This window comes from Triturus cristatus, chromosome 1_2 (assembly GCF_964204655.1).
Source record: "Triturus cristatus chromosome 1_2, aTriCri1.1, whole genome shotgun sequence".
In the NCBI taxonomy this organism is placed as follows: domain Eukaryota; kingdom Metazoa; phylum Chordata; class Amphibia; order Caudata; family Salamandridae; genus Triturus; species Triturus cristatus.
The window spans coordinates 584,631,492-584,648,032 of record NC_140580.1 but is presented as its reverse complement, the minus strand read 5'-3'; positions in this window follow the sequence as shown (position 1 = coordinate 584,648,032).

Sequence of the window (16,541 nt, the reverse complement as noted above, 5' to 3'; positions counted from 1 at the left end):
TTCAAAGCGAGGAGGGCCTTTGGCCCGAATATACTGCAAGATCATGTCCCGGTCCCTAAAGTTGAACAGCCGGGCATTAAGGGCTCTAGGCGGGGATCCCGGTTTTGGGGGCGGCCCCAGTGACCTATGCGCCCTTTCCACCGCAAACATTTTGGATAGTCTCAGCTGTGGGAACGCTCTGCCAATCCAGTCCTCCAGAAAGAGGTCCGCAGCCGGTCCCTCCGCCTTTTCCGGAAATCCCAAAAAACGGAGATTGTTTCGCTTAGAGTGACCTTCGGCGTCTTCCGCCCTGTCCTCCAGTCGGGCAGTATGGTCCCTGAGGGCCGTTACCGTCTCTCGCAGCTGCCTGCCCTCCGACTGCAGCGTATTCAGATCTCCCTCCGTAGTGGTGACCCTGTCCGCCACCTTCCTGAGATCCAGGCATAGGTGATTGATGTCCATGGCCATTCCATCCATTTTAGTTTCTAACGCCACCCTGGAGTCTCGAAACGCTGCCAGTATATCCGCTTTATCCCGTGCGGCCGCCTCCAGGTGGGCTCCGTGCTCCATATCCGCCCGAAGGCGATCCGTCACCGTCTGCCCCGGGACCGTGTATTGGTCAATTTTGTTCGTCTGGGCGCCCCTCAAGGCCCGGTCCTTCCCCATCTTCCGTAGGGCCGTCTACAGGGATACCATCGTGGTGTCATGCCCCGGGGTCCGACTCGTGAGACGAGTCATTATTTAAGGACCTGCGATGCTCTCAACTCCGCTTAGCGTTCTTGCGGTGAGCTCTGTTTCCGTCCTGTGGTTCGTTGCCTGACTTCCGGTGCATCGCTTCCTGTTTCCGCCTTCAGCCCCTGGTGGGTTGCGAGCGTTGGCCAGATCGCTACCGCGTCTTTACTTGTTTCCCGCTGACTTGCCTCGCAGCCAACTCCGCTTTGTTACCAGGTGGTACGCGTTGGAACACATGCGTCTCTTCTTAGTTACCGACCTGTTCTCGGTGTTCTACCCCCGATTCCTGCTCCTCTCCCACTGTTTGGGTTGTTCCCCGTATCCCGGTGTTCTGCTCTGCATCTCAATCCTCACCATCTGTTCTGGTCATTTTCTACCGAGCCGAACACTTCCCGGTCTCTATAGTTTCCATTATCCCTAAGGACCCGGTCCTATACTCCTGGGTTCCCGGACTGCTGATACATCTCCCCGGGAATTCGTACGCCTTCTTGGCGCCAAGTCTGTGGTATTAGTTCTTACCCCAACCACTCTCAGACTTGCTACCGGCCACTTTATCCACTACTGGGTCTTCACGGCTTTACAACCTGCCTGGTCTTCAACAGCTGTCACGTGTCCTTCCTATGGTCATCAAAAGGAGAGAGAGGCTTACTAATTCACTGGGGATACTAGCGTGGACCACTGTGCCCGTAATTTCTACACGATAGAAGCACGGTAACAGCGCTGTGCGCTGCCTTTTTCTTTACCTAAGATTTACGACAACAGTTGGGGTGTACTTAGTGTTGTTTCATTCTTTTGAAAGATATTCTCCTAAGCCCTAGCTGAATAACGTCTATGTCATACATAGTGAACCCTAGCCAAGTACATACCTTTGTGTTAGGTGAGTTGCCCTCATTAATAGTCCAGTAGACATTGGTACTACTTTGAATTCCACTATGCCCCTAAAATTGCCACTTACACCAACTAACATTCTCCTGCATGACTTACGCCACTCCCCAAAGCTCTCGAAACCACAACTTCGTCTTTTTCATACCTCACTTGCTACTGCTAAAATATGTATCCTGCGTCATTGGAAATCATCTTTGCCTCCCTCTCAGGAAGATTGGTTGGTAGCGATGATTCAGACTGCCTCACATGAACGCACTATCTATAACCTTCAGGATCAAGCTGACACCTTTCTCCGAATTTGGTCTCCATTTCTTAAATCAAATACAACTAGTTCCCCTGCTTCTACTTCTACCCAAACACATTAATCAGCTTTTACCCTCTCTTGTCCTTTGTTTATTTCTTTTCTTTTCTTTGCCTTCTGTATCCTCTGCTTTATTCGTTGTAGTGTTCTTCTGTCTTTATCTAATTACTTTCTCTTTGTTCTTTCTATCTATATTTCCCGCATTTCCATTGTCTAAGCTTTTTCCCTTTTCCTCTCCTTATAGGTCATGTCTTTATAATGTATCATCCTATGCCTTGACTTCATTATTACTTCAATTAGTATTTATCTATTTAAATGCATATTTATATCTTATTTATATCATATTTATTCATATGTATATTTCAGCATTGTTTCTTTCAACATGGATCTATTTTCTCTTCTTTTTCAGTTGTCTATGCTTTGATGTACTTGTTTTATAAAAATTCAATAAAAAATTTCAACACAAAAAAAAAAAATAGTCCAGTAGAGGGTCTCAGTGGAACTTCTCTCTTTAACCCTGTGTCTTCTAATATATAGGATCCTCAAGCTTGAAATCGTAACGCTTACACCTTATCAGCTCGGATGTGACAGAATAGTGGTAGGTGGGACATAGGGTTAAAATAACACATGGGACATACTGTGAATGCTGGAGTTAACACAGCCTTTGTTTTGCAGCAGAGTATCGCCTACCCATTCCTGACCTGTCTTCGGCCAAGCTACAGGAGTTTCCCCCGCCTTCCCTTGTTTTGTTTCCCTGTTTTCCCCTGGCGTGCCATCCGATACTCTAGAGTCTGATATAGTCGGAGGGCCGTAGGGGAAGGCTGAGGCACTTTCTTCGGATTCCTGACGCGCCTGCAGAAAACTTGGGACTCCTTACACGTGGCTCCTCTGTCCAACCAAACCCGGGAAGGGGTTCCTTCAAGCAGACCACCTTCTCAGTGGGGGCTCAGTGTCGTCTATACCGAGCTGGCTCTCCGTCCTCCGCTCGGATCAGCTACCGGGTCATCCGCCTCCGTTCTCCCGGCACTCCGGGCCGGTCCAGTGGAGTACCCCCGTGGGCCCGACTCTTTCAAACACCACTCGACGGAAGGGGACCTCTCACCTCTTCTCCTACGGGTGCCGCTTTCAGGTGCACAGCGCACCGCTGCCCGGCCCTCCGCGTCGTCTGCAAATCTTGGTACCGAGTCCCCCGTGGTAGTGGAGGCCGGCCGCACCTCGCCCCCTCCGTCCCGATCCGGGCCTATCTCCGGCCGCGCGTTTCAGCGATGCCGGGCGTCCAAGAGGCAGGCCTGTACGGGCAGCGCTCCCCCGCCGCTGGGCCCGAGATGGAGTCCTCCACCATCCGGGGCCCGCGATCGTATCCCCAGGCAGTCTTTACGCTTTCTTCAAGCCTATTATCCAGCAGGCCGCAGCGCCCCGGCCTCGTGCTGGTGACTGCGCCGGCCCGAGAGGTCTCGTCCTCTCCCTTCCGTCCCGTGCTTCTTCCTCACCGGGGGCTTGTACGGTAGGCGCCGTTCCGCAGCCTGTTATTCAAGGCAGGAGCACCCTCGGTCCTCGTCCACTCCGCCGGTAGGGCCAAGCCTGTAGGTCTCACCTTCCCCCTAGGAATATCAGGGCCCAAACGCTGCCGCTGAAGGATGCACCCGTCGTTGCGGGCTACTCATGTCCCAAGGCAGATCCTCTCGCCGGCAGCTGTCCTCACAACACGAGGCTTGCCAGTGTCCATGTTCTCCCCGGGTCTCCGGTCGGAGTCGGCCCTCCGTCTTCCTCAGGCCTCTGGCCGGGCCTCACCCCTCCCGAACCTCGCAGGGAGGACCGCTGGAAAGCGACGGCCCAGATCGCCGCGTCCGCTGGGTGCCCACGAGGGCGGTTAGTGCACCTCCAATCCGCGAGCCCAGGCCCACAGTCCAGACTCTACCACTCCGCTTGTCTGCCGCACCTCCGCCGCTACCCCAGGCGATACCAGGCTCCTTCAGCGGGATATTGGGTGGGCCTTCCGCGGTGTAGCTCGAGCACCTGGCTCGCGTAGAGCGCACCTCTGGTCTCCCAGTTCAGAGCGGCCAGCGGAGCCGCCGCATCTATGCACCACCGACTTCCACCTCCAGGAGGCCCCCAGGGACAGCGGCTCCGTCCGGGTCCTCAAATTCGGGTCTCCACCCCGGAGGCCTTTAGCATCGGCCACACTGAGACTCCCCCGATCCCTCGGCAGAGGCCGGTGCCGCCATCTTGGAATCAGGCAACCCGGCGCGTCTCCAGGTTCTTGAAACGATTCCACCGACTTCGGACCGCCTTCTAAACCTTCGTTCGGGACCCTCGGTGCAGGGGGGGGTTCCGATATCAGCGCATGCAAAATCAGTCCGATTCCGCCAGGATTTCTGGAGGATTTTGTCTTACGGGGCAGGAGCTGTGCCGAGATGCGTCTAGCCGGCCATGCTGTCAGGCCACGCCCCCACAGAAATAGTGTTATTTCTTGAAAATGAAAAGCTATTGTTCTCAAGGAGTTGAGTTTATTTTTTCCAAATGAAAAAGCTTATATTTGTATCAAATGGGTGTTTTTTCACAAACTGTTATTTGGGGTTAATATTATTGCATTTAAAAGTAGATGTATAAAGCTGATTTTTGAGTGGTTAGTTCAAAAGGCTTATTGGTGATGTTTCTTTCTTTCCTTCTAATTTTAAAAATGTTGTATATGGCCAAACCCCGATTTTCGATCAATAGGGTACTCCACATCTTTACCCTTTTTCAAAGATACTCTGGCTATACCATTAATTGGGATAAATCATTGGTATATACCTTGAGTGGACATTCTCCACTCCTCCCCTCGAGTTGTGGGGCCAAAATAGTGACCGAAGGCTTTCGGTACCATGGCATATATATCACGAAAGATAAAGCGGTTTTCTATCAACGGAATTTGATGCCCCCCCCTTCAACGTCTCAGGGCGGATATACAGCACTGGAGGACTCTCCCCCTTACACTCCTTGGAAGGGACGCTCTTTATAAAATGAAAGCCCTCCCTCATTTTCTATATGCACTACAGAACACACCACACTTGGTCCCACCCCAGTACTTCTGCTCAGTCGAATCAGAGGTTTGTAGCTTGTTGTGCAATAATGGAACACCCCGAATCGCCCTCGCCAAGCTTACCAAAAGCTGGTATGCCGGTGGCATTGCTTTGCCTGCAATCAGATCATATTATTTGGCTTCACAGCTTGTGGTCCTTAACCACTGGATGCATCGACCCATTACAGACCTGGCCTATAGAATGGACAGACACAACATGCTCCCGGGTAATTATTTAAGGGTGCTGTATGGCAGACCAAAACATGAGCCCAAATACGCTCCGACCTCTACTACGGTCTCCATTTGGCATACTGCAAATTCGGCGTTGGGCTTGAAAGGCAAGATTACACAAGCTAACCCGCTGTTCGAATCCTGTCGCTTAGGTATGCTCTGGAGGCAACCGGGTTTTGATAAGTGGGATCTGATTGGCCTTTCTAAGGTCAGCGACCTGTGGGCTAGGGGTGGTTTGGTGCCTTTCAGTGATTTGCGACAGCAGTATTAATTGCATGAGAGGGAGACTTTTCGGTACCTTCAGGTGAGAAGTGCATTGTCTAAAGCGCTGCCCAGAGGCACTGACTTGCCGGTATCTTCCCCTTTGGAACATAGGCTATTGGATGACTATCTTCCAGATAAGGCCATCTCATTAACTTATCGCAAAATCCTTAATAATTCACCAGATCCTTGTGACAAAGTTCGTATAAAATGGATGGATGACGTGGGTGAGATTACTGATGAAGACTGGAGGGAGGCCCTAGCATCACCCCGGGAGGTAGCGATCCATTCTCGGTTTAAACTAATTCAGCTCAGAGTACTCCATAGGGCCTATTACACAAGCTCTGCATTGGTCAAGATGGGTCTTCTTAGCTCTCTGGTATGTCCCTGTGGCTGCGGCCACATAGGTACCTATTTGCATCAATGGTGGGATTAACCATCCCTTCAGAAGTACTGGGGCGAGGTCATCCGTATTATGTCCCAGATTTGTTGTAAAGCCATTGAGGCTACTCCGAGGTTATGTCTTTTGAATATTTGGGAAGCCACTGATTTATCTCAAACTGAAAGATTATGGGTATCGCTGGGATGCATGGTGGCTAAACGAAACATTGCTAGAACATGGAAGGGAGGGGTTGATTGAAACGCACTGATTTGGATTGGTGTATGCAAGCAGAGAGGGTGGTGTATGAAAGCAGAAGTTTCCCGGGTAAACGGACAAAAATATGGGCCCCCTGGAATGAAAGTAGAGGTTGGTTGTGTGCCCCCTTTGACGATGCTCCTCCATTTTTTGTCGATAATGAGTCACTGTAATCTCCTGATCACTGGAATCACTTGCTTGCATGAGACCATGATATAACCTTCGGTACAATGGGCTCCAATGTTATGATTTGTGTTTGACCATTCTCTTATTTTATGAATATTGCTGATTTTGATGACTGCTTTATTTATTATTTGTATTGGTTTGTGTTGTATAATTTTGTTTGTTTTCTTTTGATAAAAAGAATTGTTAAAAATGCTTTATATAGCGCAAACTAGACCCCAGGGAGTCAGAGTGCTTTACATTGACAACCAGTTACATACATGAAAACATGGAACATGTCTTAGAAAAAAGGAGCTACTCTTGTCCCGGCTAGTTATAGAGCAGTATAACTTACTGGCATCATAATTTGCACGTTTCACTCCATAAATGTGAGATATAGGCTAAGGCGTGTTACGCAGATCTCAGAGGGCCAATAAAGTGGATTTCTCTAAAGAAAGTTAGAATACACATTCGTTTATGAGGTATTTCTAGATCATGAAGGATTTAGCCCTCTTTTGAAAGTCTCAGCATGAGGGGTTGGTGTGAATTTCCAAAGGGACAGAGCTTCATATTTTTCGTGTGCTTCCCCAGAAGGAGCGAGAGATTGTAGTTCTAGGAAAAGAGAATTTAAACTTCCTGTGGAGTGGTACCCGCCAGATGGTGTGAGTTTGTGAGCAGGTATTCCTGGGTGCCATAATGGAAGGCTTTGTAAGTAATGCATGCAACTTTAAAGATGCTCTGGTTTCAATGGCAAGCCAATGAGTGATATGAGGAGATCCAGTTGAATGTTTGAGAGATATGAGCACAGGAAAAATGATATCATAGCATCTTGTTCCTAAGATGAGTCTTGCAGCAGGGTTCAATACTGCCTTCATAGGCGCAAGGAGGGTATTAGGGATGTTAGAAAAGAGGTTATGTTTTAGTCGATGATGGAGATGACTAAGGTTTGTACAGTATGCTTGAGGTCTAAGTCTGGAATGAGTTTAATGCTTTCTTAGTCTGAGTTTGATTTGCCAGCTGTTTGTTATATTGTTTATGTGCTTTTGAAAATTCAGATGCTTGTTGATGGTGATACTAAGGGATTTGGAGCATTCAATAATTTGGGGATTTCAGTCTAATTAAGTGGTTCACTTTCAGGTGATTGGAGAATAGCCATGTTTGAATGTTAGTGAGAATTTGATTAGGAAGTAGGATATCTTGTTGCGATGCAACTTCCACACAGAGATGGTAGGCAATGTGTGCCTGTTGTAGGATGTAGGTTAGAGGTTCCATGTACAGACTGACGAAAATCGGTAAAATAGTGGAACCTTGGGGTACTCATTGGTTCAAAAAGACACGTGTTCACTTTGACTTGTAGTGATCAGTTGCCTAAGAAGCACTGATGTACTTATCCCCATTCTGAACTTAAGAATGTTTAGTAGGATTTTGTGCTTGGCTGTGTCAAAATCCACTGATAGGTCTAATAGTATGAGCAAGCAGGAATCTCCCTGGACTGATAGGTGTCATGCATAGCCCATAGCCTTTTCTTTGCTAAATGCTGGTCTAAATCCAAACTGAAAGTTATTTAGCAGGTTTTGCTCCAGGATGTATTGATTAAGCTGAGCAGTGATGCAGTTTTCAATAATTTTGGCTAGGAACGGATGATTGGTTATTGGACTGAAGTTGTTTAGGTCATTTACGTCAGCATCACAGGTTTTTCAGCAGGGGACTGAACTGCCCCATTTTAGACAGTCTGAGATGTCTCCTTGTGCCATTGAGGTATTGATTAGCTGAGTCCTGTACAGTGCTATATCCTCTCTGTATTTTTAAAAAGCTTTATTTTTAGTATTCAATGAATGAAATAAATCGAACAAGTCAACAACAAAAAAGAACTTTGCAGCAGCGACATACAGTGCAGGTCAGAGTGTGAAAAGGTGTAGTGTTAGGGGAAGTTCTCAGCTACAAGTCTAGGGCACTCAAGTGCTCTCGCCTACAGAGCATCGAGGGACCCTCACAGATGTGCCTGCATGATGTGTGGGGAGTCACCTATGCATCCTGCCACATGTCTTCCTCTCTGTTCAGTTTCCTTTCCACCACTCATACCCTCCCTCCCGAGCAGGTTGGCTTGGCCAGACCTTGAGGAGAGGCGCCGTATAGCCCACCCTGGCCCACCAAGGTGGGATCATTATCACACGAAGGGGCACTCAGCCGGTTAACCATCATTATCGCACGAAGGGCCACTCAGCCGGTTAACCATCTCCACCCATCGTTCTAATTTGCTTTCTGCATTGTTATCTGTTCTAACAATGCATAACCTCTTTTCCTCAGCTAGGGTTCATTCTTGCACATCCTCCCTCCATTTGTACATCTGTGAGGGTGTGGGTAAAGTCCAGTGTGTCCCTATGTGCCTCATGCCGGCGTTCAGGGCCAAGGGCAGTCCTAGCGTACTCTCTGCATTCTTTAATTATTACAGAGAGTATCGGGACGGCGGAGTGTGTGGTGAATTTAGTGTTTGCATTAGTCCTAAGAATCTTGCTCTTATTGACTAATCTGAACTCGTTCTATGCTACATTGCTTTATTAGATTAAAGCGATGCTTGTTGGGATAGCTGGGATGGTTGGTAATGATATCACTAACTTTTTAGGTCTCGCATGGCGTTGCAGCGCAAAGCGCTACTCGCCTCGGCAAGAGATTTTGTGAGATAAGACTTTGAGAAGAGGGCTTGAAGCCCCGCCCCTCATTTCCATTGGCTGGCGTCACCGTTTATGGTAAACGGTGGGCTGTCATTGGAAAAAAGCTTTTTGGGTTGCCTCCCTTTCGCTTTTTGGGACGGCCCCTCCAGACTGGATCGCTTGCTTCACGGCTGTCGTGAAGCACTTTCTTATCTTTAGGGAGGGCCATCTGTTTATAATTAGAAACAGATGGCCCTCCCTAAAGATAAGGTCCGTTGTCCATGCATTTTCGCAACCCCCTCCCCCCGCCCGCATTACGCCGGACTCACCTCCATGGATGTGGCAGAGTCCCGACCAGCACCGCTCCTGCTTTGGACCCCTGAGGTGTCGTGTAGTGCTCCCCCTTGCAGGGGGTCGCAGGCTAGGCCGTGTCCCTTCGTGCTGCTTGCTTTGCAGGAGAAGGACGGCAGAGGAGCATGAGGCCGAGAGGCAGCAGGCCAGCAGACTCATGCTGCAGCTGCAGCACGACGCCTTCCAGAAGTCCCTGAACGACTCCATCCAGCCCGACCCTCTGTGCCTGCACAACTCGTCCCTCTTCGCTCTGCAGAACCTGCAACCCTGGGTGGAGGAGTCCCCCAAGATGCTGCCCGTCACGTCGCTAGTGTGAGGAGAGCTTGGGGCCCAGGAAGAGCCTTCGTCGCCCCGGAGCTCAGCCGGACTCAAGACCTCTAAGAAGGGGCTCTTGGCTGGGGCACCCTGAAGGCCAGAGTGCGGAACATTGCGCCTTCTGCTCGGCGTGAGCAGAGCTCAGGACTTCCGCCCTCCGGCAGGGCTGCATGGCAGAGGGCACGGGCTGGCTCAGTCGTTCCGGGGGCTGCATGAGTGCAAGCACAACTTCCAGAGCGGACGCTGCCTTCCGAGTGGGGACTGGATGGCGGCCGAGCACAGGCCCGCTCAGACCACCCAGGGGGAGCAGCATAAGGGCACAGGGGATGTGCTGCCTGGCATCCCTCTCCACAAGAACCAGACCGGAAGCCAGAAACCACCCTCGTGCCACCAGACTCCACAACGATTTGTTAAGGTGCGTGCAAATACTATGGTTAGAAGTTGTCGCAGATCACATCTCTGAGACCAAATCGAAATGCTGGGAAAAGACATTAGCTAATTTGCATAACTTCATCAGTTTCAAATGCATGAATATACAGAGAGTGATGCAAAACCTTTGTTCAAATCAGCAACTGCTCAATGCTCACAATGTGTGTTTTTGTTTAAATGCAATCTCTGCGTAAAAAAATGGGAAAACAATTTTTGAATGGAGCTTTGTTGTACTACATACAGGTTTTTACATTTAAAAATAGCATTCTAAATGATTTTTTAAGCCACGGGCGAAATTAACTCAAACGCGCTGGCATACCTTAAACACCCTCTGCCTTTTCCCCTGCCGTTTTTCCACGTCGGTAAAAGCAGGAACAAATATACCCTTCCGCTGAAGTAAACTTAGCCTGGCGACAGTAACTGGAATCCAAAATGTAAAGGTTAACAGATTTCTGAAAATACAAGTTGGTGACTAGCAAGATAGTTCAGTGGGTATATGCGCCTACTATCCAAATCTGTGTACTTATTGTCGGAAGTACGGACATGCGCAGTCAGCTCTCTTCATTCTGATGGCATGACATGAGTGACAGTGAATCGGGTACCAGCATAACTCCGGTAGAGGTTAGCGCTATAAAAAACAAGCATTAAAATGCAATAGGTCTCCCCTTTTATTAAGTTAAAGCCATTTGCTTTGCTATACAATACCATTAGCAAAGCAAATGGTTTTAACTTAATAAAAGGCGAGACCTATTGCATTTTCAATGCTTGTTCATCTTCTCATTGCAGAAATCTGATATCTTTTTGCTTCTTTCTGTTAGTGGATAATATCGAATAGTTTCTTTGGTCTGTTCTTACTGGATCGAGTTGTGATCTGAAGTAGGTGACTTTTGTCTCGAAAATGTAAGCTTGTATTTTCCTCTTTCAGAGTGGAATCTAGATAGGTCAAAGCTCAGGGGTATTATTTCCAACTCGGATCGATCAGTTTCAGTTGTCTTCTCCCCTCCTTTAGGTTTTCATTGAACCATTATGCTGGGATTTTTGTTCTTTGTCTCTTCAGTTTCAGAGGGGCCATTTTGTATTGGACATAGAAGAGTTGTAAAGATTGGCTAACTGGCCCTGGGTTAGTGACTCGCTGACAGGGATCATACTTGTTCTGATTTTAGATGCTAGTTCATTGTAGTTGATTTGACTTGTGCTCCTGCTCCATAATTATGGTCTTGTGCACTTGACCTTCAGGAGTAGATCCTTCGATAGTGATTTAGAAAAGAATAAGGAAGTGATCCAGTGTTTAATTTGCAGAAGAGTAAGTGCCGGTGCCCATGGCTCTGCTCAGAAGCCTGAACCGACACACCATATGCCAAGGCTGCATAGTCTGGCATCCACCTCAGGCCGCTTTAAACCACCACCACACACCCCAGCCCCATTACCTCACTCTTATATCTTGAGTTCATTTACTGTTGCTTCATGGCTATTTTAACCATTCTCTCATCATGGGAGGTTAAGGTTTTATTTTAGCCAAAGTATCTTCAAATAATAACTTTTCCTACACCAAAGTCAGGCCCCTAATATATCTCTTATAATATTTACCTTGAAATAAAGCCAAAAAGTGTCTAAAGTAATGCCTAATGGCTAAAGAAGTTCTAGACAAGTCAGAATCCTCTGTGTACCAACCAGAGTCGTCAAGTTAGTAAAGAAATGGTATGTTGGTCCAAGATATGATTTTTATGATATTTTCACTACTGATATCTGAGACCAGAGCCTGTAAGTGGAGTGTAACTTTCCTACTGTAGGAATCTTATAAAGTCTCTGTAACTTTAGAAAAATATATATCTGCTATCTATGGCCTGATAGTGTCAGATTTGTAATTTTCCATTATGTCCCTTCCTAATAAATACTAAGTCATCCAATATTGCTGAAAAAAAGAAAGGAAGGGAAATGTAGAGTGAAGAAAGATGCAAGGGAAAAGATAAGCATGTTAAATTGGACACTCACTTGTTCTGAACTGCCTGTATCATCTTTGGGTATTTCCAAGTAGGCAGGCATAGGTAGAACAGGTATACAAGCCCTCTTTTGTTTTAATGTACATCACAGGAAAATGTTTCTTACTGGCGCAAATAAAATGTATTATTAGCTTTGAATTACTATATTTTGAAGACATTGTTTATCAATCAATCAATCAGGATTGGTAAAGCATAACTACTCACGTGTGAGGGTCTCAAGGCACTGGGGGCAGGGAGTCGCCTCCCTTAAATACTGGGGTCTTCCTCAGAGCCTGGTCTTGTGGTCCTTCCTGAACTGGGGCAATGTGGGAGATTGACGGATGTGGAGGGGGAGGGTGTTCCAGGCTTTGGCTGCAAGGTAGAAGAAGGTCTTTCTTTCTAGTCTGGTCTTGTTGATACGTGGGACGGTGCCAGAGAGAGCTGGGCTGATCGGAGGTGTCTGTTGGGTGCGTGGAAGGAGAGGCGGCTGTTCAGGTATGCGGGTCCGTTGTTGTGAAGGGCCTTGTATGAGTGGGTGAGGAGTTTGAAGGTTATTCTTCTTTCGACTGGAAACCAGTGGAGACCGTGGAGGTGCTGGGTGATGTGACTGCGATGGGGGATGTCAAGGATCATTCTGGCTGCGGCGTTCTGGACAGTCTGGAGTTTGCGAAGGAGATTTTTGTTGATTCCGGCATAGAGAGTGTTGCCGTAGTCAAGTCTGCTGCTGATGAGTGCATGCGTGGCATATTTTCTGGATTCGGTTGGGATCCATCTGAAAGTCTTTCAAAGCATGCAGAGGGTGTTGAAGCAGGTCGAGGATACGGTGTTTATCTGGCAGTTCATTGTGAGCGATGAGTCTAGTATGATGCCGAGGTTTAGTGCGTGGTCTGTCAAAGTGGGGTGATTTCCGAGGGTGGAGGACCACCAGGAGTCGCACATGCGGAGGGGGTGGAGCCAATGATGAGGACTTCTGTCTTTTCTGTGTTGAGTTTCAGGCAGCTTTTCTTCATCCAGGTAATGACGGCTTTCATCTCTTCTTAGAAGTTGTGTTTGGTGATGTTGGGTTCGTTGGTGAGGGAGAAGATCAGCTAGGTGTCGTCGGCGTAAGAGACGATGTTGAGCCTGTGATTCCTGACGATGGTTGTGAGGGGGACCATGTAAATGTTCAAGAGGGTGGGGATGAGAGAGGAGCCCAGGGGCACTCCACAGCTGGTCTCTGTCGGTTCCGAGATGTAGGTTGGAAGTCTGACACACTTTCTGCTGGTGAGGAGTGAGAGTAACCAGTCGAGGCCCTTGTCACGGATGCTGGCGTCGGGGAGTCTGGTGGCTGGAGTGTGGTAGGAGACGGTGTTGAATGCAGACGAGAGGTCCAGGAGGATGAGGCTGCCATTTCGACCTGGTCAAGAAGGGAGCAGTTGTCGTTGGTGGCGGCGAGTAGGGTGGTCTAGGAACCGTGGTTGCTTTGGAATCCGGATTGGGAGATTTCCAGGACATTGTTAGCTTCAATGAAGTTTGCTAGCTGGGTGTTGACAGCCTTTTCGATGACCTTGGCTGCAAATCGAAGCAGGGAGATGGGCATGAAGTTCTTGAGGTCCGTCGGGTCTGCAGAGGGTTTCTTTAGGAGGGGGTTGACTTCGGTTTCACACAAGGATGACTAAAAAAATAATAAAGAATAGAAAAGAAACTTTAACATTCACATAGTAGCACAGTAACTGATTGTCTAACCCAATGCTTTACTTTCAAGAAGAAAAGTACTCACATACACATTAGAATTAGATGCTAGATAATCGACAACCAACTCTCCATGACCAGTTAGTGAACGCAGCCTTCGTCTCTTACTTCCACACACTCAAGATGCTTAAAAAGATCTACAAATGGCTCCCCACCAAAGCTCACAGAACTGTCACCCAAACCCTCAACACCAGCAGGCTGGACTACAGCAATGCCCTCTATGATGGAATCAAAGCACAACTAACCAGAAGACTCCAGAGCATACAAAACTGATTGGCCAGGCTCACCCTCAACATCCCACCCAGCACTATATTACCCCACAACTAAAAGAGCTCCACTGGCTCATAATCCACAAATAAGCACTCTTGAAAATCCTCATGCACACATACAAAGCCTTACACAACATTGGCCCATGTACCTTAACAACTGCATAAATTTCCACAAACCTACCAAACACCTCTGCACAGCTGGACTCCTACTCGCAGCCTGTTGGAAAACGAGGCAGTATCTGTGAGGCCTCCACAAATAACATGACTACATTTGTCCTTCACTGGGAACCAAACACCCAATTGTAGCGCCTGACTCTCAGAGGGTAGCGTTGCAGAGCAGTCTGAGCCTTACTCAAGGGAGGTAGTGTGGTCTAGCAATCGCCATTTACAGGTGCGCAGAAATAACACTCAATAATTGATTGTGCAGTCTGTACTTTGCTTTATAAAAGTAAGAGTACATTTATTAAACACACACACTACTCAAAACTATGCACCAATTAACAAATATACATAAGCTGTTGGAATTACTTTGTGACACTGCATAACATCTCCATCCCTCCTGCATGGGGGCTGGGGTCTAGTACCACCACTCCCAGGTATGCACATCATCTTGCCCCCAATGCAGGTAGTTGAACATAACCTGGAGCAAGGGCCCTGCGCACTGGCACCATCCCAGTGGCGACCCACCCCGTTATCTCAACAAGCATTTAAAATAGGTAACCCTGCCGTGGTGACACATAACCCTGATTGAGCATTTCCTATTGACCCTGAAGTATATACCTCTACATCTTAAGGGCTAGCAGTCTGGGTTCTTCACCTAAGCGCAGCAGCAAGAATACCTGTTTAAACATCACTTTAGAATGACAGTACTCATCACATTTGTGGATCATTAGAATGCATTGCAATTACAGCCCCTAAAGGCCTCACAGATACTGCCTCGTTTTCCAACCCCCCTCCTCACATATGCAGAACCAGATCTGGCCGTCATGCCTTCTACCTCACTCCCAAAGCCTAGAACGGCCTGCCCCTGCAGATCAGAGTCGTCTCCTCAGTTCATGAATTCCGTAAGAAACTGAATATCAGACTCTTCACCTAGCCCAATAGTGGCTGGGCCCATACAGTTCCTGCTTCAGCACTAGGATACCTTCCTGAGTAAGCTGTACACTATAATAATACACATAACATACTACACACACAATACAGGCAAGATGTAATTTTTGTGTCCTGGACACTGGTGTGGCTGTGCATCTACATAGTATCTCTTCCAGGTCCTCCCTCTGCTCTCAGCGGTTCCCTTTAGGATCGACGCAATAGCGTGACTATGCCTCATATGTAGTTTGCTCTCTCTATGGCAAATTACTCTCAGTCTCGGCCAGTTGGTATGCACGGTTCTCATTGAGGAAGGTTTGGTTGCTCAGTCCTTACTATCAGTGGTGGATTCAGTTCAGTTGGGTACCTGCCCATTTTTGTCTCTCTGCACATCTTCTCTCTCAAAGCTTCTGGGAAAGAGCACAACCCAGCAGCTCCATTAGGACCTCTTCTGTGGCTGTGGGCACCTACACGACAGATGCGTCTTCAGCGAGGCTGCTCCATCATGTCTCCAGTGGCTGCATCGGCAGCCTCGCAAGCAGGGATGGAGATCCCTGTAGAAGTTGATCACACGCGGAACAGGTGAGCAGGTGCTCTGGGATCGGTGTGGCTCAGCTCAGGCCGATCTAGTCCTGGTGATGCGGTCATGCACAGGCTGGTCTTTAATGCCAGTACGATCACACACAGGCCGATCCCCACCTGCGCCTAGCTTCTCCTGAACAAAGCAGCTTAGTTCAGGCAATTTTTTGTTCAAGCCACAATGGCTGGGTTCAAGACTCAATTCTTCTGGGCATAACAGCCAAGTTCGATCAGTAATTCTTCTGGGCACAATAACAGAGTTTAAGCCGCAATTCTTCTGGGAATTGAGACCATGTACAAACCGCTCTTCTTCTGGTCACAATGGCTGTACATGGCTATACAGGCCACACCAACTTGATTTACAGACTCACCCAGGCTTTGGCGATCTTCGGCTCATCATATGAAGGTTCTCGCTATGTCATGTCTAGTGGCACTCAATGTCGCTGGACATGACGTGAAGAGACTGTAACTAGAAGACGCTTTCCGCAATCCTCACCTAAGAGATTCCTTATACCTTGCACAACCGAATCTGCAGTCCCACGTTCTCCCGTACCATCTACCAAATCGCAGTGCTTCAGGAGGACTAATCAGACTAATCAGCAGCCAATGGCTCAGCAAAATGCTTAAAAGAATTCCTAAATAAGGCTTTTCTCCTCTTCCCTTACTTCGGTTTCTCGGTCTCCTCCCTGCAGCTTCAGGTGTGTCAGCAATAGACTTCCACTGTGTGGGAAAACAAAGTAACCTCCATCTTGTGCAAAAGGCCAGGCCTGGGGTATCGAGAATGGATCTCATAGGTCTCCACTACTGTGGTTCACTTTCACATATTCTACAAAGGCTACACACATAAAATGCATAACATGCAGTTGGGATGGTGGTACTATGATAAGGGGAAGCACACA